The sequence below is a fragment of the Rousettus aegyptiacus genome, unplaced genomic scaffold, assembly GCF_014176215.1.
Source record: "Rousettus aegyptiacus isolate mRouAeg1 unplaced genomic scaffold, mRouAeg1.p scaffold_m13_p_9, whole genome shotgun sequence".
Lineage (NCBI taxonomy): Eukaryota > Metazoa > Chordata > Mammalia > Chiroptera > Pteropodidae > Rousettus > Rousettus aegyptiacus.
In genome coordinates this window covers 29,357,581-29,381,452 of record NW_023416312.1, presented here as the reverse complement: position 1 = coordinate 29,381,452, position 23,872 = coordinate 29,357,581, and positions in this window count along the sequence as shown.

The window sequence follows — 23,872 nt, the reverse complement described above, 5'->3', positions numbered from 1 at the left end:
GGTGGGGACATGAATTGTTGGAGGTGGAGTTTCAGAGAATCCTCTGAGTGGAGCAACCTCTGTTATCTAGTTTGGTGATGTCTCAGCTATGGTGTCTCACTGAGTCCACACACTAGGAGTGGGGAGGGCTCAACAGAGGAACAATGGATACTGCAGCCATTTCTGCCTAGAAGAGAGCCTCTCCTCCGGCTCTCACTTCAACAACTCGGTGTTCCCCTGTAAGTCCCTGGTGTCCCCATGCAGCCGACCTGGAGCTGGTGCTCAGAGTGAGCATGTCCATCACCATGAAAGTCTGCCTGCAGACATGGTCCCTTTAAGAGGAATGTCTACAGCTGCCATTGCCATAGCCTCTGTCCTGGTCAGGTGCTGGAGACCAGTCAGCCTCCTGTCTTTGCCCCCTCCTACCTTCTATAGTTGTATGTTGATTAATTCTTTCTCCCTAGTCATAGTGCTTCTGTTCGTCTAAATCCCAGGCAACTTTGCTTGGTTTTTGTTCCATGTTTCTGTCACAACTTTGATTTGGTCACAAGAGTGATGAACAGAGCCTCTATCATCTACACCATTTTTCCCATCCTTAGATTATATTTTTTAAAGCACTTTAGGTTTACAGAAAAAATAAACAGAAAGTACAGACAGTTTCCATATACCCTCATTTCTGTCCCCGCTCAACATATTTCCCTTAATATTAACATCTTACAAAGATATGGTACATTTGTTATAATTGCAGAACCTATATTGAGACATATATTATTGACTACAGTCCATAGTTTACATTCAAGTTCACTCCTTGTGTTGTACAGTTCTGTGGGTTTTCACAAATGCTTCATTCATTTATCCACCATTAGGATATCATACATAATAGTTACACTGTTCTGAATATCACCTGTATTCCACCAACTTATCCATTCCCCCTACCCTGATTCTCATCAAAAATGTATTTTTTTACAGTCTCCATAGTTTTACTTTTTCTAGAAAGTTATAAATTTGGAATTAATAGTATATAGCCTTTTCAGACTGGCTTCTTTTAATTAGCAATATGCATGTAAGATTTTTCCATGTTTAGTGGCTTGATATGTCCTTTCTTTTAATAACTGAGTTATATTCCATAGTACAGATATTCCACAATTCGTTTATACACTGAAGGACATCTTTGTTACTTCCAATTTTGGCAATTATATATAAAGTTACAAACATTCATGTGTATTTTTTTGTGCGTGTGAACATAACTTTTGAACTCTTTTAGATAAATAACTAGGAGTACAGTTGTTGAATTGTATGGTAAGACTATGTTTATTTTTTCAAAAAGTGTCAAACTGTCTTCCAAAGTAGCTGCACCATTTTGCTTTCATAGTAGTTACACTGATTTAAATATCTTCTGAGTTTCACCTATTCATCTCTCCCTCAACCTCTGGAAACCACTGATCTCCTTATTGTCTCTGTAGTTTAACCTTTTCCAGAATGTCATTGTTTATGTATTCACCTATGGAAAGACATCTCGATTGCTTCCAAGTTTTGGAAATTATGAATAAAGATGCTATGAACATCTGCATGCAGGAGTTATTGTAGATGTAAGTTTTCACTTCATTTTGGTAAATATCAAGGGGAATGTTTGCTAGATTGTGTGGTAAGAGTATGTCTAGATTTTAAGAAACTGCCAAACTGTCTTCCAAAGTAGCTGTACTATTTTGCATTCCCACAAGGAATGAATGAGAATTCCTGTTCCTCTGCATCCTTGCCAGCATTTGCTGTTGACAGTGTTCTGGATTTTGAGCTTTCTAATAGGTGCGTAGGTGTATCTCATTATTTAAATTTTCAGTCCTCTAATGACATATGATGTTGATCATCTTTTCATATGACTCATTTGCCAGACATCGATCATCTTTAGTGAATTATCTGTTCAAATCTATTGCCTATTTTCAAGTGAGGTTGTTTGTTTCCTCATTGTGGAGTTTTCAGAGTTCTTTGTGTATTTTAGATACAAGTTCATTGATAGATACAGGTTTTGCAGATTTTCTTCTAGTCTGTGGTTTGTCTTTTTATTCCCTTAATTATGTCTCTTGCAGAGCAGAAGTTTTTAATTTTAATGAAATTCGGCTTATCATTTTTTCTTTCATGGGTTATATCTTTGCTGTTGACTCTAATAACTCATTGTTAAACTCAAGGGCACCTAGATTTTCTCTTATCTTCCATAATTTTTAAAGTTTTGCACTTACATATGTCAATTATACATTTTGGCTTAATTTTTGCAAAAGGTGTAAAAGAAAGTGTCTAGGTTCAATTTGTTTTTTACATGTGGGTATTCAATTGTTTTAGCACCATTCGTTGAAAAGACAATCTTTTGTCCACTGGATTTCCTTTACTCCTTTGTCGAAGATCAGAAAACTAGGAAATTAGGTCTATATGGGGCTATTCCTGTTGTGGGCTCTTTTCTCTTCCTTGACCTATTTGTTTATATTTTCATACTCTCTGGACTACCGTGGCTTCATTTCATTTCTGACTTTGAGTACTCTTTTTTTTTCTTTGTAAGCCTAACCAAAGATTTGCCAATTTTGTTTATTTTTTTTTCAATAAACCAGCTCTTAGCTTTGTTAATCTTTTCTATTGTTTTCATAGTCTCTATTTCATGTATTTCTGCTCTCACCTTTGTTATTTCCTTCCTTGTGTTAACTTTGGGATTAGTTTGTCCTTTTTCTACTTGTGTGAGATGTAAAGTTACATTGTTTAAGATCTTTTTTTTCTTAAGGTACTTATTTATAGCTATAAATTTAACTCTTAGAACTACTTTTGCAGCATCTCATACATTTTAATATGTTGTGCTTCCATTTTCATTTGCTTCAAGTTACTGTTGGATTTCCCTTTTGATTTCTTCTTTGATCCACTGGTTTATTGGGAGCGTGTCGTATACTTTCTACATATTTGAGAATTTACTAGCTTTCCTTCAGCTCTTAATTTCTAGTTTAAACACAGTGGTATAAACCGCAGTGGGTTAGAAAAGATATTTGGTATGATTTCAATTTTCTTAAATTTGCTAAGACTTGCATTATGACCTTTTATATGAACTATCCTGGAGAATGTTCTGTAGGCACTTAAGAAGAATGTGTATTCCATTCCTGTTGGATGGAATTATCTGTATATATCTGTTAGGTCAATTTGACCTAAAGTGTAGTTGAACTCCAATATTTCCATGTTGATTTTCTGTCTGAATGATCTATTCATTGTTGAAATTGGAGAATTAAAGCACCCTATTACTGCTGTATTGTTGTCTATTTCTCCCTTCATACCTCTTAGCATTTGTTTAATATTTTAGGTCTTCCAATGTTAAGTCCATATATATTTACAATTGCTGTATTCTTCTGAAAAAAATTACTCCCTTATCATGATACAATGATCATATTTATCTCTTGTTGCCGTTTTTTACATAAAGTCAGTTTCATCTGATATAAGTATAGTTACCTCTGCTGTCTTTCAGTTTCAACCTGCGTAGTATATATATTCGTGTCCTTAAAGCTGAAGTGAGTCACTTATAAGTAGCATATGGTTGAGTCCTGTTTATTTTATCCATACAGCTACTCTATGTCTTTGGAATTAAGAATTCAATCTATTTACACTTAGGGTAATATATCGATAGGTGAAGACTTACTAATGTCATCTTATTGTTTTCCAGCTGTTTAGTAGTTCCCTTGTCTTTTTTCTTCTCTTGCTGTCTTTATGAATTAATAAGTTTCTGCAGTGGTATGCTTGATTTTCTTCTCTTTGTCTTTTTTGAATCTACTGTATGTTTTTGCTTTGTGGTTACCATGAGGCTTACATAAAACCTTATCTAGATATAACAGTGTATTCTATACTGATAACATTATAACTTCGATCACATACAAAAACTCTACCCTTTCATTCCCCCTTCATGTTTTTGATTTCACCATTTACATATTTTATATTGTGTATCCACTAACAAATTGTTTTAACCACAGCTCTTTGTTCCCTTTTTTTAAAATTTATTTTTCAATTACAGTTGACATACAATATAATTGTAGTTTCAGGCATACAACATAGTGATTATACATGTATATGCCTTACAAAGTGACCCCTCCTCATAAGGCTAGTACCCATATGACACCATACATAGTTATTACATAGTATTGTAGACTATAATTCCTATGCTATCTACTTTACATCCCCATGATTGTTTTTTTTAAAATTTATTTATTTTAATTAATTTCAGGTATACAGTACATTGGTTAGACATCTATATAGTTAGTAAAATGATCTCCCCAATTGCTCCCTCTCTCCCCTGTCCCATCACCTTGCCAACATATTAATGTTAACTTCATTCCCTATGTCATGCTCCCCATCCTTGTGACCATCTTTCAGCTACTAATTTGTACTTCTTTAACCCTTCACCCCATTCTCCCAGCCTCCAAACCACACTCTTCTCTGTCCATCACCAAATTTTCCACAATATTTGTGAGTCTGTTTTTCATTAAATTGTTCTTTTTATTCCTTAGATTCTGCATGTAAGTGAAATCATATAGTGTTTACTTTTCTCTGTCTGACTTAAATACCTTCTAGATATATCAAAGCAATATATTTTTCCATCCATCCCCTTCCTTTTAGTCTGTATGTGTCTTTTAATCTGAAGTGAGTCTGTTGTAGGCAGAATATGTAGGGGTCTTGTTTTCTTATCCATTCAGCTACTCTATCTTTTCGTTGGAGCACTTAATTCTTTTCCATTTGATGTACTTATTGATAGGAATGTAGTTGTTACCATTCTTTATTCCTGTTTTTGATACATGTTTTTCTTCTTAAAGAAACATTTCCTGTAATGCTGGCTTGGTGGTGATAAATTCCTTTAGCTTATTTTTGTCCGGGAAGCTCCTTATCTGTCCTTCAACTCTAAATGATAGCTTTACTAGATAAATTATTCTTGGTTGTAGATCCTGGTTTTTCATCCTGTTGAATATTTTTTGCCAAGCCCTTCTGTCCTGCATAGTTTCTTTTGAGAAATGAGCTGCCTGTCTTATGGGTGTTCCCTTATAGGAAACTATTTGTTTTTCTCTTGCTGCCTTTAATATTCTTTTTTTGTATGTAAACTTTGACATTTTAATTATGATGTGTCTTGGTGTGGGCCTCTTTGGATCCCTGATATTTGGAATTCTCTGAGCTTCCTGGGGTTTTATGTCCATTTCCTTCGCCAGGTTAGAAAAGTTTTCTATCATTTTTTCAAACAGCTGTTCAACACCTTGATTTTCTTCAAGTACACAGATCACACAGATATGTGGAGCCTTAAAAGTGTCTCATATGCTCCTTAAATTATTTTTATAGTCTTGGTATCTTATCTCTTGTCATTCTTACTGAGTGTCCTTGGCTCTTCTGTCCTCTAGATAGGGGATTTGAACCTTTTCTTTATTCACTTTGTTTATTCTTTTGTTTATTCTATTTAATATACTTCTCATCTCAGATCATTTATTTTTCATTTCAGACTGGTTCCTTTTTATAATTTCCATTTCCATTTTTATGATTTTTATCTCTTTGTTGAAGTTCTCACTAAATTTAAGCAAAAGTTCATCAGGCATCTTTATTACCACTATTTTTAACTCTGCATGTTAGATTCCTTTACTCCATTGTTTCTGATCTCTGTTCTTTTCTCTCATATAGTTTCTGCTTCTTTGTCTTTTCATTTTGGCTGTCTTTCTGTGTCCGTTTCTATGTATTAAGCAAAGCTCCTAAGTCTCCCGGTCTTATAAGTATAGGTTGTGAAGTACGTGTCTTAAGAAGGGTTCGGCTGCAGGCCAAATTTAGCCCAAACCTCTACCCACTGGGGCCACCTGTTAAGATTCAAGAAGCAATACACAGATGCTATGCTTATAGTTGCCTCAAAAGACCGCATCAGAAACTGAAGCCAGCTGCCTCCACCCGTGTGAGTCTCAGCAAGGAGCACCTGACTCGCTGAGGATACACCTGGATATGACTTGTGTGGGGCTTGAATTGGAGTAAGCAGGGTTTCAGGGAATCCTCTGAGCAGAGCGACATTTTATCCAGTTTGATGACATCGCAGCTATGGTGGCGCTGTGTCCTGTGAACAGGTAGAGGGGAGGGCTCAACAGGGAACAATGGATACCACTGGCACTTCTGTACAGAGGGTATCTTGCCTTGGCCCTCACTCCGACAATGTCTCCCTGTAAGTCCCAGTAAGTTCCTGTAAGTCTGAATTGGCATTGGTGCTCAGACCAAGCAGGTCCGTCACCGCAAAAATCCATTTGCAGACATGGCCCCTTTAAGAGGCTTCTGCTGCTGCCACAGCCACAGCTGCTGCCACAGCCTCAGCCTCAGTCTCAGTCTCACTCAGCCACTGGAGACTGGGCAGCCCTGCATCTTCACCCTATCCTACCATCTGCCATTGCGGGGTAATTTCTTGGATTTCTCCCTAACTGTATGGCTTGTTCATCTAGATCCCAGGTGATTTTTCCTTGCTGCTTGCTCCTTGTTTCCGTCACGACTTTGATTTGGTCACCAGAGGGATGAAGAGAGCTTTTATCATTTACGTCATTATTTTTCCTCTCCCTAACCATAGCTCTTTTTAATACTTTTGTCCTTTAGTCTTTATACTAGAGTTAAGTAAAAACATTACCATATTACAATATTAGGGTGTTCTGATTTGGACTGTATGCTTAACTTTAGCAGTCTGTTGTATATTTTCATATATTTTTATATTACTAATTATTTTCTTTTCATTTCAGCTTTAACACCTTTCAACACTTCCTGCAAGGCAAGTTTTAGTGGTAATTAAGTCTTCCAGCTTTTCTTAAATTGAGAAAGACTTCATCTTGCCTTCATTTTTGAAGGACAGCCTTACTGGGTAATGTATTCTTGGATGTCAGTTTTTCTTTGAGTATTTTGAATCTATCATCCCACTCTTTCCTGGTCTGCAAGGTCTCTTGAGAAATCCACTGATAGCTTTCTGGGAGTTTCCTCGTATGAGAGAAATTTTCTCTCACTGCTTTTAAAATTCTCTCCTTATCTTTGATTTTAGGCAGTTTTATTAGCATGTCTCTTGAAGGAGATAGTTGTGGATTGAAATTTTGGGGTGAGTTCTTAGCTTCATGAACTTGGATGTCCAAATCTCTCCCCAGGTTTGGGAAATTCTTAGACATTATTTAAATAGGCATTCTACCACTTTCTCACTCATTTCTCCTTCTGGGATTCTACAATACATACATTATTTCTCTTGATGATGTCACATGAGTCCTGTAGACATTCTTCACTTCTTTTTATTCCTTTTCTTCTTTTTTCCTCTGAATAATTTCTAGATCTGTCTCCTAGTTCACTGATTCTTTCCTCTGATTGGTTAAGTCTATTATTGAAGCTCTCAATTGATTTCTTCAGTTCATTCATTGTATTTTTCACCTCCAAAATTTCCATTTGGTTCTTTTTATGTTTATCTCTCTTAAACTTCTCCTTTTGTTCTTGTATTTTTTCCCAACAGTATTAAATTGTTTATTCATGTTTTCTGTAGCTCTCAGAGCACTGTAGAACAATTATTTATGTTTAATTCTTCGTCAGACAGTCCCTGGATCTCCATTTCTCTAGGGCAAGTTACTGGAGGTTTACTGTCTTCTTTTGGTAGAGTTATGTTTCCCTGATTCTTCATGACACCTTTAACCTTACATTGACATCCATGCCTTTGAAGAAGCAGTCATCTCTTTCAGATTGCATGTATTTGGTAAGGGAAGACTTTCACCTGTGGGTGGGGACATATTTGAGCATGTTATAACCCCAGGTTTAATGATATAGGACACCAAGTGCAGGGGCATGTGGTAGCACCAGGTTCAGGGTGTGCATGGTGTCCCTGGCTCAGGCTACTGGGGTCTCCAGCATCAACAACTGTTTGGTCTTTGGCAAACAGTATGGAGAGTCTGTAGTGGCTGGAAGGGCTATTGAGATTCTCAGTGGCACTTCCAGGTCCAGAGGCTAGGGACCAGGGCAGGACCAGTGGTGGCAAGAGCTGGTGGTGTGTGCACACTCAGCTGTAGGAACCAGTTGCAAGTGCCTATGTAGTGGCAGTGGCTGGTTATAGACACATACACAGTGGAGGAAGTCAGGGCAGGCAGCAAGGACTGAGGCCAACTATTGGCTAACTGACAGTTGAGGGGGGGCCGCCTGTTGACATGATCTCCTGTGGCTACACACACTCTCCCCAGTTAAATGCACTGCAGTGAATACTGTTGGCAGGGTTTGGGCCAGAGGTATAAAGGTGCACAGCTGAAGGTGCTAGCTACAGGTGAGCATGGTGGTACAGGTCAGTGACAGAAGATAGAACCTGATCCAGATCCACAAGCAGCTGTGGGGATCCTGAATGTTGGTGTGCTCTCCTGTGGCTGCTCACTTTCCCTATGGGCATGCATATTACAGTAGAGGTTAATGACGGCATTAAGCTGGTGGCATGCATATGCATAGCTAGAGTGGCTAGATCCAATTGTTTGTACAGCAATGGGAGTTAAATGAGGGAGTTTAATCTGGCATCTTGCACTCACACAGTCACAGAAGCCTGAGCTGGCTGCTGATGTGGATTCGTGGCTGGTGGAAGCAGGGAGAGACTCAGGTGGCTGGTTTCTTGCACTCATGCAGCCAGAGTCCAGGGCTGGCTGCTGGTGAGGTTCCCACGCTCCATCAGGAGCAACAGGAAGAAAGCAGAGAGGTACTTCAGATGGCTGGTCCATAAACATAAATAACTGTGAGGCAAAAGCTGGTGAAACCTGCAGGGGGTCTGTAGCAGCTGTGCTGTCATTGGTTCCTGCTGCGTTTGTCTGCAGAGAAGTTCTCTGAACCACAATCACTCCTGCTGCATGTCTGCTAATAATAGCTCCTGTCTTGCTTCCTTGTTCCTAGCTATCTCTATATGTCTCAGCTTTGTTGGTCTTGGCAGGGTAAAACTGAAGTGGGACCTTTATGCAATATTCCAAAAGGGTGAGGAAGCTGGTCACTCACCCGGTTCTTTTTTCCTGGTGAAAGGAACTCTTTCTAGCTGGGGAATTTCCACTTGGCACTGAATAATACCAGCTTAGGGGATGGGGTGATGCAGGAAAAAAAATTAAGCTGCCTTCCTTCTCTTTTTGTGTGATTATTCTCAGGTATTTTGGTCCAGTGTGTTGCTAAAATGTCATAAGTGGACTCTAGAGCTCTCTTAGAGCTGTTTTTGTTCATAGATAGTTGTTTAATTGTTGATCTTTGTTGGGAGGATGGAGAGGCTGGGGTTTCCTATGTCATCACTTTGGTCCCCTATAGTAAATCTTGAAGTTGAGTGATGCCAGTTCTCACATATCTTTTTATTCAATATTATATAGGCTATTCTGAGTCATTTGCTTTTACATGTAAACTTTAGAAACAGTTTTTCAGTATTCATCCTGCTGGGATTGCATTGAAGGTTAAGTTAGGAGAAATGGACATCTTAACAATACTGAGTCTTCATTTCCATAACAATGAAATATATCTCTAGTTGTTTAAATAGTTGTTGATTTCTTTCATAAGAGTTTTTCTCATATAGATCTTGTCCATTTTTCTTATATTTATGCCTAAGGTTTTTTTTTTGGTGCTTATGTAAATGGTGTCATGTTTTTAATTTTAAATTCCAATTATTCATTGCTGGTATATAGGAAAGTAGTTAAAATTATATATTAACCCGTTATCCTGAAACCATACTATTTTGGGGGTGATTTATTCTTTGTGATTTTCCACATAGACAATCATGGCATCTGCAAATAAAGACAGTTTAATTTTTTATTCTCCACCTGTATACCTTTGTTTTATTGTCTTATGATATTAGCAAGGATTTCCGGTACAATAGGAATGGTAAAAAGGGGACATCCTTGTCTTATTCCATACCTTAGAAGGAAAGCATCTAGTTTCTCATTATTAAGTATGATCTTAGTTGTAAGTTCTTGTAGATGGTCTTTAAAAAGTTTTGGAGATTTCCTTTTATTTCTAGTTTTCTGAGAATTTTTAACATGAATAGAGGTGGAATTTTTTTAAATGATATTTTGTATATATTGATATGATCATATGATTATTTTCTTTAAATCATTGATGTGGTGAATTACATTAACAAATTTTCAAATGATGAACTAGCCTTGCATATCTAGAATAAATTTCACTTACTTTTGGCATATAATTATTTTTATGCAGTTCTAGATATAATTTGCTAATGTTTTCCTGGTGAATTTTACATCTGTGCTCCTGAGAAATACTTGCCTGTAATTTTTCTTTATTATAATATTTTTGTCTGGTTTTGGTATGAGCGTAAGTCTGGTCTCATAGAGTGATTTAGAAAGTGTTTCTTCTGCTTCCTTTATCTGAAAGTCATTGCGCAGAATTGGTATCATTTCTCACATGTTCGATAGTGACACCATCTGGGTCTAGTGCTTTCTCTACGGATGGTCACTAATTCTTGATTCATTTTTTAAAATCAATATAGGCCTAATCATATTATATATTTCTCCTACATTAATTTAAAAGATATTTTTAAATTTCTCTCGGGACTTTTTTGACTTATTTATTACTTATAAGTTTGTTGTTTAATCTTCAAATATTTGAGGATTTTTCAGTTATAATACCATTATTGGTATCTATTTCAATTCCATTGAGGTCTGAGAGCATACTTTACATATAATGTCTATTCTTTTAAATTCGTTAGGGAATATTTTATGGCCCAGAATGTAGCGTGTTTTGGTGAATGTTCCATGTGACCCTGATAAGAATATGTATTCTCTTGTTGGATAAAGTATTCTACACGATGTGAATTGGATGCAGTTGGTTGATGGTGCTGTGTTGTTCAACTATCTCATTACTGATTTTCTGCCTGCTGGATCTGTCAATTACTGATAGAGAGATGCTGACATCTTCAAATATAACAGTGAATTTATCTATTTCCCCTTGTAGTTTTATTAGTTATGCCTCATGTATTTTGATGCTCTGTTGCTAGGTGTGTACAAATTAAGAATCGTTATGCCTTCTTGGCGAATTAATTCCTTTATCATTATGTAATGCCCCTATTCATCTCTGATAATTTTCCTTTCTCTGAAGTATACTTTGTCTGAAATTAATATAGCTACTCCAGTTTTCTTTTGATTAGTGTCTTTGTTCATCTCTTTTTTTCTGTCTTAAACAACAGAAATTTATCTTCTCATATTTCTGTTCTCTGTAGCTATTTCTGTCTCTACATTTTAGTGTCTTGTTGACAACATATAATTGGGTCTTCCTTTATATCCACTCTCTTTTAATTGATATATTTTGATCATTCATATTTAACATAATTATTGATATAGTTGAATACCTACTGTATTTGTATTTGTTTTCTATTCATTGCCCTTGTTCTTTTTTTTTCTTCCTCTCTTTCTTGCCTTCTCCAGTATTAACTGAGTATTGTATATGAATGTTTTCTCTCTTCTCTTGGTATATTATATTTCTTTTAAAAAAATAGTGGTTGTTCTAGAGTTTGTAATATAAATTCGCAACCATCCTATGTCTACTTTTAAATAACACTATACCACTTCACCCAAAGTGTTGGTACCTTAGAGTATTACCATTTCCTCTCCTATCCAGTGATTCATTACTGCCATTTGTTTCATTTGTTCATAAGCTATAATCACTGAGTATATTGTTGTTGTTGTTACTTTTGAGCAAACTTTGTTACATAAATTAAGAATAAGAAAAATAAAGATTTCATTTTACTTCCATTTATTACTTATCTAAATCTTTTCCTTTCGTTATATAGGTCTGAGTTTTTGACCAATATCACTTTTTCTTCTCTTTGAATAACTTCCTTGAATATTATTGTAAGGCAGGTTTACTTGCAACACATTCCCTCATTTTTCAGTTGTCCGAAAAATTGTTTATGTCTCCTTTACTTTTGAAGAATAATTTTGCTGGTTACAGAACTCTAGGTTGATGACTTTATTCTTTCAATATTTTATTTTATTTTTAATTTCATTTTATTATTTGTTTCAAGTATACGGGTCATTGTTTATATATTTATATAGTTGTGAAATGATTCCCTTTAGCATTATCTGACTCTATACCTAGCTATTACAGTACTGCTGACTGCATTCCCTATTGGGGTAACATTGGTTAATAACATTATATAAATTTCAGGTGTACAATTTAATAATGCATATGTATTGCCGCTGAAGTCAATACCTCAAGTATTTCACTATACTCTACTTGATTGCATTTTTCTTATGAAATCAGGTATTTCAAGACACAATTATCAGTATCTCATAAAATAATACTAGCACAAGCTATTAATATACTGTGATGGATCTTAAAATAGCATGCCCCAAACTATGCTATTATACTTCTTTCACAGTTCCAAGTTTATTATATTTCCATTTAAAGCTATTCTACTTCTATGATCATTATTGATTTTTAGTAAATTTAATTCTAATTTTATTTTATTTTTTAAACATTTTTATTAAAATATAGGTAACAAAATATTGTATTATTTTCAGGTGACACAATACTTATTCAACATTTTTATACTTAAAGAAGTGATCACTGTGATAAGTCCAGCAACCATCTGACATTGTACAACACTATTACAATGTTATTGATTACATTCCCTACACTCTACACGACATCCCAATGACTTATTTGTTATCCACCTAGAAATTTGAACCTCTTATTCCCCTTTACCTTTTCCCCACATTTTTTGATTTTTCAATTACAGTTGATATTCAATATTATATTAGTTTTAGATGTACATCATAGTAGTTAGACATTTATACAATTTACAAATTAATCCCCCTGATTAGTCTAGTATCCATCTGGCACTATACATAGGTATTATATTATTGACTTTATTCCCTATGCTTTATATCATCATGACTATTTTGTAAATACCAATTTATACTTCTTAAACCTTTCGCCTTATTTTCATTCAGTTCCCCAACTCCCTCCCATCTGGCAACTCTCAGCTTGTACCCTATATCTATGAGCCTGTTTCTGTTTGGTTTGTTTAGTTTGTTCTTTAGATTCCACATACAAGTGAGATCATATGAGATTTGTCTATCTCTGTCTATCTTATTTCACTTAGTATACTACTTACCAGGTATCCATGTTATCACAAATGGTAAAATTTCATTTCTTTTAATAGCTGGGTAATATTCCATTGTATATATGTACCACTTCTTTATCCAATCTATTGATGGGCACTTAAATTGCTTCCATATCTTAGCTATTGTAAATAATGCTGCAATGAACATAAGGGTGTATATATCTTTTCCAATTAGTGTTTTGGTTTTTTTCAGATAAATGCCCAGAAGTGGAATTGCTGGGTCATGTGGTAGTCTATTTTTAAATTTCTGAAGAACCTCTATACTATTTTCCATAGTGACTACACCGATTGTAATCCCATCAACAGTATGTGAAGGGTTCTTTTTTTCCACATCTTTGCCAACACTTGTTTGCTGATTTGTTGATGATAGCCATTCTGACAGGTGTGAGGTGATATCTCATTGTAGTTTCAATCTGCATTTCACTGATCATTAGCGATCTTGAGCATATTTTTGTATGTCTGTTGGCCATCCGTATGTCTTCTTTGGCAAAATATCTATTCAGGTCATCTGCCCATTTTTTAATTGGATTGTTTTTGTTATTGTTTTGTTGAGTTATATGCGTTCTTTATAAATTTTGGATATTAACCCATTATCAGATATATCGTTGACAGATATCTTCTCCCCTTCAGTAGGTTGTCTTCTTGTTTTGTTGTTGGGTTTTTTTTTTGTGCAAAAACTTTTTAGTTTGATGTAGTCCCATTTGTTTATTTGTTTCTCTTGCCTGAGGTGACATATTAGAAAAAAAAATGCTAAGAACAATGTCAAAGAGTTTACTGCCTATGTTTTCTGCTAAGAGTTTTACGTTTTCAGGTCTTACATTTAAGTCTTCAATCCATCTTGAGTTTATTCTTGTATATGGTGTAAGAAAGAAGTCCAGTTTCATTTTTTGTTTTTGCATGTATCTGTCAAGTTTTCTCAACACCATTTATGAAAAGACTGTATTCACCCCCATTGGATATTCTTGCCTCCTTTGTCATAGATCAAGTGACCATATAATTAGTTGTGGATTTATTACTGGGTGGCTCTCTATTCTGTTCTATTGATCTACGTGTCTGTTTTTATGCCAGTAACATAGTTTTTGATGACTAAAGTTTGTATCATAGTTTGATACCAGGTATCGTGATACAACCAACTTAGTTCTTCCTTCTCAAGATTACTGTGGCTATTTGAGGTCTTTTATGGTTCCATATAAATTTTAGGATTATTTGTGTTTTGATAGGGATTGCACTGAATCTATAGATTGCTTTGGGTAGTATGGAATTTTTAACAATATTAATTCTTCCTATCTATGAGCACAGTATGCTCTTCCATTTATGTGTATCTTCTTCAATTTCGTTCTTTAATGTCAAATAATTTTCTGAGTACAAGTCTTTTACATACTTGGTTAATTTTTTTAATTAAGTTTATTGAGGTAACATTGGTTAATATAATTATATAATTTTCAGGTGTATAATATGATTTGACATCTATATATTCTATTGTGTGATTACCACTCAAAGTCCAGTTAACTTCAGCTACCATATATTTGATCCCCTTTACCCACTTCACCCTCCCCTGACCCCCCTAATTTGACCCCCTTTACCCCATCTACCTCCCCCTCCTCTGCCATCCTCTACCCTATGGTAACCACTACTCCATCATCCATGTCCCTGAGTCTCTGTTTGTCCTGTTCATTTGTGGCTTTTAGGTTTATATCCCACATAAAAGTGATATGTGATTTTCTAGTTTTTCAGTCTGGCTTATTTTACTTAACATGATTATCTCGAGGTCAATCCATGTTGTCACAAATGGCAGTATTTCATCTCTTCTGATGGCTGAGTAATATTCCATCATATATATGTACCAGAAATTCTTTAGTCAATCATCTATCATAGGACACTTCGGTTGCTTCCATATACAGGCCACTGTGAATAATGCTACTATGAACATTGATATGCAAATATCTTTTTGGATATGGGTTTTCAAGTCTTTGGGGTAAATACTCAGTAGAGGGACTGCTGGATCAAGTCTTAGTTTTTTGAGAAATCCCCATACTGTTTGTTGTTCATAGTGGCTATACCAATTTGCAGTCCCACCAGCAGTGGATGAGGGTTGCTTTTTCTCCGCATCCTTTCCAACATTTTATTACTTGTCCTGTTGATTATAGCGATTCTAACAGGTGTGAGATGGTATCTCATTGTGGTTTTGGTTTACATTTCCCTAATAGTTAGCAATGTTGAGCATCCTTTCATATGTGTGTAGGTCATTTGTATATTCATAATATCCTCTTTAAGCCCAAGGTCCTTGAGTTTTGTTCCTATGTTTTCTTCTATGCATTTTATTGTTTCAGGTCTTATATTCAGGCCTTTAATCCATTTTGAGTTAATTTTGGTGTGCAGTGATAGACAACAGTCTAGTTTAATTCTTTTGCAAGTGGCCTTCCAATTTTCCCAGCACCATTTATTGAAAAGGCTTTCCTCCCTCCACTGTATGTATTTGGCTTTTTTGTCAAAAATTGTTTCCCTATATAAATATGAGTTTCCTTCTGGGGTCTCAATTCTGTTCCACTGGCCCGTGTGTCTGTTTGGCTGACAATATCATGCCATTTTGATTTCTGGTCTTTGTAGTATAATTCGAAGTCAGGAAGAGTGATGCCTCCAGCCTTGTTCTTTTTTCTCAGGATGGCTTTGGCAATTCGGGGACTCTTTTGCTTCCATACAAATCTGATGATTTTTTGTTCCATTTCTTTAAAAAATTACGATAGGATTTTGAGGGGAATTGCATTGAATCTGTACAATGCTTTAGGTAATAAGGTTATTTTAACTATGTTTATTCTTCCAATCCAAGAACAAGGAATATCTTTCCATTTCTTTGTATCTTCTTCGATTTCTTTTAATAGGGTCTTATAGTTTTCGTTATATAGGTCCTTCACATGTTTCATTAAATTTATTCCTAGTTATTTTATTCTTTTTGTTGTAATTGCAAAAGGGATTACTTTTTCCACTTCTTTTTCTGACACTTCATTATTAGAGTATGGGAATGCTATGGATCTTTGAACGTTGACTTTATATCCAGAGACTTTACTGTATTTGCTTATCGTTTCTAGTAGTGTTCTTGTGGAGTCTTTAGGGTTTTCTATATTGAGAATCACATCATCCAAAAATAGTGACAATTTGACTTCTTCATTTCCTATTTGGATGGTTTTTGTATCTATTGTCTGATTGCACTTGCATAGACCTCCAATTTTATATTGAATAGCAATGGCAATGGTGGACAGCCTTACCTTGTTCCTGACCTTAGAGGGAAAGTGTTTAGTTTTTCACCATTAAGGATAATGTTGGCTGAGAGTTTGTCATATATGGCCTTTATTATGTTAAGGTACTTTCCTTCTATACCGATTTGGTGAAGTGTTTTGATCACAACAGATGCTGTATCTTGTTGAAGGCTTTTACTAATACATCTCTTGATATGATCATATGATTTTTATTTTTTAATTTGTTTATGTGGTGTATCACATTAATTGATTTGCATATGTTGAACAATCACTGTGCCCCTAGGATGAAGCCCAGTTGGTCATGGTATATAATCTTTTGAATATGTTGCTATATTCAGTTCCCTAGTATCTAATTTAGGATTTTTGCACCTGAATTCATGAGAGATATCAGTGGGAAGTATTGCCTCCTCTTTGATTTTTTGGAAGCTTTTGAGGAAAATAGGTATTAAATCTTCTTTAAATGTTTGGTGGAATTCACTGGTGAACCATCTGGTCCTGGACTTTTACTTTTTGGTAGGTTTTTGATGATTATTCCAATTTCTATACTCTTGATGGGTCTATTTAGATTTTCCAGATCTTCTTGACTCAGTCTCGGAAGGTTGTATTTTTTTAAGTACTGATCCATTTTTCTAGGTTATTAAATTTGGTGTTATATACTTTTTCAAAATATTCTTGCATGATCCTTTGTATTTCTGCAATGTCAGTCATAATTTCTCCTCTTTCATCCCTGATTTTATTTTTTTCCTTTCTCTTTTTACCTTACTGAGTTGAGCCAGATGTTTCTCAATTTTATCAACCTTCTCAAAGAACCAGTCCCTTGTTATATTTATTTTTCTATTGTTTTTTTTCTGTGTTTGTTTTCAATTTCATTTATTTCTACTCTAATTTTGACAAGTTCTTTCCTTCTGCTGACTTTAGGCCTCATTTGTTTTTCCTTTTCTAATATTTTAAGATGAAGTATTAAGTTGTTTATTTGGGCTCATTCTTACTTTTGGAGATAGACCTGTAATGATACAAACTTTCCTCTTATGACCGCTTTTGCTGTGTCCCAAAAGTTTTGATATGTTGTACTATCATTATCATTCATTTCTAGGTATCTCTTGATCTCTCTTTTTATTTCTTCTCTGACCCAGTTATTCTTCAGTAGCATGTTGTTTAATCTCCATGTATTTGTGTTTCTTCCCGCTTTCTTTTTGCAGTTGATCTCTAGTTTCAAAGCATTATGATCAGAGAATATGGTTGGTATGATTTCAACCCTACTATATTTGTTGAGGCTAACTCTGTGTCCCAGTATATGATCAATCCTTGACAATGTTCCATGTACATTATTGAAGAGTATATAAGCAGCTGTTTTGGGATGGAAGGCTCTGTAAATGTCAATTATGTCCAGATGGAGTAAAGTGTCATTTAAGGATGCTATTTTCTTAATGATTTTCTGTTTGGATGATCTGTTCATATCCGTCAGTGGAGTATTTAGGTCCCCTAACTATGATAGTGTTTTGGTCTGTTTCTCTCTTTATTTCTGTTAGTAATTGCTTTACATAATATGGTGCTCTCTGATTGAGAGCATAGATATTAAGAAGTGTTATGTCTTCTTGGTACATGATTCCCCTTATCATTATGAAGTGTGCCTCAGTATCCTTCTTTCCCTTTTTTAGTTTGAAATCTATTTGATTTGATATTAGTACCACTACTTCCGCTTTTTTCTGAATGCCATTTGCTTGAAATATCATTTTCCACCCTTTCACTGTGAGTCTATATTTGTCTTTTGAACTGATGTGTCTCCTGGAGGCAGCATATGATTGGGTTTTCTTTTTTGATCCATTCTTCTACTTTTTATTGGTGAGTACAGTCCATTTACATTTAGAGTGATTATTGAAATGCGAAGTCTTCTTATAGCCATTTTATCTTTCTGGTAGCTCAATGTTTCCATTGCTTCCTTGTCCTTGTGTTTCTGTTTTCTTTTTTTAGTTTGCTTTTATGGATTTTCCCTCTGATTCTCCTTGTTTTGTTACATACTTCAATTCTGACTCTGTGGTGTGTGGTTATCATAACAAATATGAAAAAAGATAATTATATATATAGTCATCCATTTTCTTCTGTGTGTGACTCATCTCCTTTCCCCTTTGCAAATTTGGATCTTTGAGTCCTCCCCTTTTCAGTCATTGTTATCTCAATTTGTTTCTATGTATTCTGAACATTCATTACTATCTTGGTACAGCAATTCTCTTATTATTTAAGTTTATAATGTCCTTTTCCTAGTAAGGGTTGCACTCCTCTGCTTCTATTTGCCTGATGGTCACTTTATTCCTATTATGTATTTTTATTGTTGTTGGTATTTTGTTTTAGGTGAGCTAACCCCTTTCAGTATCTCTTGTAGTATAGGCCTTGTAGTGGAGAATTCCCTCAATTTTTGTATGTCTGGAATGGTCTTTATTTCTCCTTCATATCTAAAGGAGAGCTTAGCTGGATGCATTATTCTAGCTCCTTTCATTTAATGGTTTAAATATTTGATTCCATTCCTTTCTTACTTGTAAGGTCTGTGCTGAGAAGTCCGATGATAACCTAATGGGTTTTTTTTTATACATTACCATTTTCTTCTCCTTGGCTGCCCTGAGAATGCTATCTTTGTCCTTGATTTTTGATAACTTTAATATAATGTGTCTTGGTGAAGGCCTTTTTGGGTTGAGATAATTGGGTGTTCTATTGACTTCTTGCATTTCAAGCTCCAGTTCATTCCTTAGATTTGAGAAATTCTCATCCATTATTTGTCTGAAAATGCTTTCTAGTCCTTGCTCCTATTGCTCACCTTCAGAAATGCCCATTTTTCTTATGTTTCCTCTCCTGGTGGTATCAGCTAGTTCTTGAATTTCTCTTTCATTATTTTTCATTCTTCAGTTTCTCTCTTCTTCCTTCTGATTTATTTCTAGGTTTCTGTCTTTGATATCACTGATCTTTTCCTCCATTTGGTCAACTCTATTTCCCAAGCTTGCTATTTCATTTTTTAACTCTTGTAGTTTTTTTTTTAATCTCCAGAAGTTCAATTGGTTTATTTTAGGTTTTCAATGTCCTTTTTCTGCTCATCGAGTTGCTTTTGCAGTTTCTGAAATTGTTGATATGACTCGTTTTAGAACTCACCAAGGTTTTTCAGAAGTAACATTCCGAATTCTCTGTCACTTAAGTCACATATTTTATATCTGTAAGCTCATTTTCTGGAGATTTTTCTTTCTTTCTTTCTGAGATGCTTTGTCATCTTGGTTGTTCATGATGTTTAATGGACTATTTTTCCCCTTGGGTATTGATAAAAGTGTATTCTTTTGTTTGTCCAAAAAAGATTTATTATATAAAGGTCTCTCTTTAGCTTGCTGCAAAGAAGGCACTTTTCTTTTTGTTTCAAGAAGGTGGAGTCTAAGCCTCTTGGATCCTTGCTTTATATAGAGCCTAAAGTCTTTATTTTCTTGTAGATTTTAATCACACTCACTACTCTCAGTTTTAGTAACTGTCAGTGGTAGCAACTATTTTGGTAGCGTTTGCTCAGATTCCTCTAGGGCTCCACAGTGATCGGTCTTGGAGGGTATAGAAGGAGGGGCCCTCTGGGTTGGGGGTTCAGGACTGCAGCTCAGCTTCAGTTTTGCAACTGAGGTCAGTAAAAATCAACTGTTGTTCCTCTGCTGTCCAGTTCTGCTTCTCTGTGTTATGCCCTTATGACTGAGCCCTGCTGTCAGTTGCGTAGAAAATTCCTGACACTTTCAGGGCTGTTCAGGGAAGTTACCACTCCTTCACCCCTCCCCCTCCTCCTGCAAAGAGCTCCTGTGGCTGCAAGAGGCAGCTTCTTTATTTGTCTACTACACGACACCCAGGGTTCTGACCTATGGTAGCTCTTATGCAAAGATCCCATGTTCAGATATGCCAGTGTGCAGTTTGAGTGTTTTTTGTTCCAGTTTAGGTATTCAGCTTATTGTTGTTTCAATGGTAGAGATCTGAGTACATCTCTCATTTCACTATGTTTTCCCAGAATCCCTAACCCAGTCACATTTATTCCTAGGTATTTTATTATTTTTGTGATGCAATTGCGAATAGGACTGTGATCTTAATTTCTCTTTCTGATAGTTGAATGCATGATATTTAAAGACAAGTCTGGTATAATTTAATCCTCATTTATCTATAAGTAATATGTCTTTTTCTCTGGCTTTTTACAATATTTTTCATTTGTCTTTGATCTTCTCCAGTTTGAATGATATGCTTAAGTGTTTATTTTAGTATTTATTCTGCTTAACGTTCTCTGGGCTTCCTTAATCTCTGATTTGATATCTGTCATTAATTTTGGGGGAAAAACAAACATTATTACTGCAAATGTTTTCTCTGTTTCATTCTTTCTTCTCCTTTTGGTATTGCCATTTCATATATATCCTTTGTAATTGACCCACAATTTCTGGATAGTTTGTTTTGATTTTTATCATTTTATTTTTCCTTGCTTTTCAGTTTTGGAAGACTCTTTTGACATATTCTTAAGCCACCTGATTTTTTCCTCACTAATATCCAGTATACTAATAAGGTTATCAAAGGCATCCTTCATTGCTGTAATAGTATTTTTGATTCCTAGAATTTGTTTTTTTAATATTTCTTGAGGTTTCTATCTCTAGTCATACATTAACCATCTGTTATTTCATATTATCCACTTTGTCCATTAGAGTCCTTGGTATGGTTGCTTTAGATTCCCAGTAGAAGGAAAGTACCTCAACATAATAAAGGCCATATATGACAAACCCTCACCTAATATCATACTTAATGGTGAAAACCTGAAAATTTTCCTCTAAGATTAGGAATAAGACAAGAATGCCTGTTCTCACCACTCTTATTCAACATTGTATTGGAAGTCCTAGCTAGAGCAATCAGGCAAGAAAAATAAATAAAAGGTGTCCAAATTGGGAATTAAGAAATCAAATTGTCACTCTTTGCATTATTCTTTATCTAGAAAACCCTAAAAACTCTACAAAAAATACCTATTAGAAACATTAAACAAATACAGTAAAGTTTCAGGATACAAAATCAATGTACAAAAACACATAGCATTCTTATACACTAACAATGAAATTTCAGAAAAATAAATGAAAAAGCAATTCATTATGTAGTAACAACATAAAGAATAAAATACCTAAGAATAAATTTAACAAAGCATGTGAAGGACATATACACTGAAAATTATAGGACATTACTGAAAGAAATTGAGGAAGACAAAAAGAAATGGAAAGACATTCTGTGAATGGATTGGAAGAATCAACATAGTTCAAATATACGTATTACACAAAGCAAACAGATTTAATGCAATCCCCATCAAAATCTCAATGGCATTTTTTAAAGAGATAGAACAAAATATCATCAGATTTATGTGGAATCACAAAAACCACCAAAGAGTCAAAGCATTCCTGAGAAAAAAGAATGAGGCCAGAGGTATCATATTGTCTGACTTCAAATTATACTACAAGTTAATAATCAAAGCAGCATGGTATTGGCAGGAAAACAGACACACAGACCAATGGAACAGAATGAAGAGCCCAGAAATAAACCTGCATGAATATGAGCAAGTAATTTTTGACAAGGAGCCCAAAACATATAATGTAGAAAAGAAAGTGTCTTCAATAAGTGGTTCTGGGAAAACTGGAAAGCCACATGCAAAAAAAAATTGAACCTAGACTGCTATCTGTCACCATATACAAAAGTCAATTCAAAATGGATCAAACACCTAAATATAAGACCTGAACCAATAAATTGCATAGAAGAAAACAAGTACTAAATCATGGACCTTGGATTTAGTAAGGATTTTATTTATTTGACCTCAAAGACAAGGGAAATAAAAGCAAAAATAAATGAATGTGACTATTACAAACTAAAAAGCTTCTGCATAGCAAAAGAAACCAACAAAACAAAGAGACAACCAATTGAATAGGAGAAGATACTTGCAAACAACAACTCTGATAAGGGCCTAATATCCAAAATATACAATGAATTCGTACAACTCAATAACAACAACAACAACAACAAAAACAATCCAATTAAAATGGGCAGTGGTCCTTAACAGACACTTCTCCCAAGAAGATGTATAAACAACCAACAGAAATATGAGTAGATGCTCAACGTCACTAGTTATTAGGAAAATGCAAATTAAAACCACCATGAGATACTACCTCACACCTGTCAGAATGGCTGTCAGCAACAGGACAAGTAATAATAAGTGTTGGAGAGGTATGGGGAAAAAGGAACCCTCATACACTGTTCGTGGGCCTGCCAACTGGTACAGCCCCTAAGGGAAACAGTATGGAGATTCCTAAAAATTTAAGAATAGAATTACCATATGACTAAAAATTTAATAATAGAATCACCCAGCAATCCCTATTCTGGGTATCTATCCAAAATATTTGAAAACTTGTACTTGTAAAGATGTACACCCTGATGTTCACTGCAGCATTATTCATGGTGGACAAGACATGGAAACAACTGAAGCGTCTTTTGATAGATGATTAGATAAAGAAAATGTGGTACATACATAAAATTCAGCCATAAGAAAAGATGAAATACTGCCATTTGTGACAACATAGATGGATCTTGAGATTATATGCTAAAAGAAACAAATCAGACAGGAAAAGTTGAGAACTATATGATTTCATTCATTCGTGGGATGTAAACTGAAAGCAACAAATGAACAAGACAAACAACAAAGATTAGTAGACAAAGATGACAGTTTAGTAATTACCAGAAGAAAAGGGAGTAGATCAGGGTAAAGGGGGTCAAATATATGATGACAGAAGGTTTGACTCTTTATGGTGAACACAATACAATATACAGATGATGTATTATTGAATTGTATACTTGAACCCTATATAAGTTTATTAACCCATATCATCCAAATAAATTTAATAAAAAATAATTTTCAAAATTGTTATTTTCCCTTCTTCTCCCTGACAGAAGGATGCATGAGGGGATTTTTCTTTGATTTTTACCCTGAGTACATGGTGAAGCTCATGGAGATAAAACAACTCATGAGGTTGTGGGCAGCCCTTTTGTCAGGGTCCCCAGAAGTTTTTATATCTAAAGTTAGTCCATGCTCAGTCTTCAGGAATCAATTATACTTTTCTACCAAGCTCCAGTAGTGGCTTCTGCTCCCATTAAGCTGTAATTTTCTGTATTCGTTTGTCTCAACAACTTTTGGAACAGTAGTTTTCCCTGTGACCTCGATTCTCTGTTGGACGTAAAATGAGTTGATTTTCAGGATTTTTTTCAGCTTTTTCTTGTTTTTAGGATGGGAGTCACAATTTTGAAGCTCTTTAAAATGTTGAACCCAAAACCAGAAGTCAAATTGTTTTTTAATCTATTCTGCTAACATCTGCCTTTTAATCAAAGAATTTCACCTTTTACGTTAAGAGTAACAAAGACTTGATTCTGCCATTTTGCTATGTATTTTCTGTGTCTTATGTCTTTTTGTTACTTAATTACTCCAGTATTGTTTCTTTTGTGTTAG